Source organism: Penaeus monodon, chromosome 25 (genome assembly GCF_015228065.2).
Source record: "Penaeus monodon isolate SGIC_2016 chromosome 25, NSTDA_Pmon_1, whole genome shotgun sequence".
Taxonomy (NCBI): Eukaryota; Metazoa; Arthropoda; class Malacostraca; order Decapoda; family Penaeidae; genus Penaeus; species Penaeus monodon.
In genome coordinates, this window is record NC_051410.1 from 30,893,487 (window position 1) to 30,893,847 (window position 361).

A 361-nucleotide genomic window follows, 5' to 3' on the forward strand; every position below is an offset into this window, starting at 1 on the left:
CCTAAATAGTGGTCTTTTATCTTCAACAAGTTAGCAAAAACTAACAAGTATAATCTATTGAATGCCCTGCCTGTCAAATATTAATCATTATGAATACTTTTTCTTTCACTTTTTAGAGATCCTTTGTAAAAGAAAACCTACACTATCAGTATTTTAGGATGTTCCCCAAATGCAGATTCTGTGAGATTAAATGAGAGAGTTTCATGTTTATATCCAATCCATTTTGCTCTCTGTCGCATCTTTCATTTGCTACTGATATGCAAAATCTTGAGAGAGCTATGCTTTACTGTTGCTATTATCATTATCAGCATTATTCTAGGACATCTTACTTTCACTGAAACTTTCTAAGATTCCATGGAGA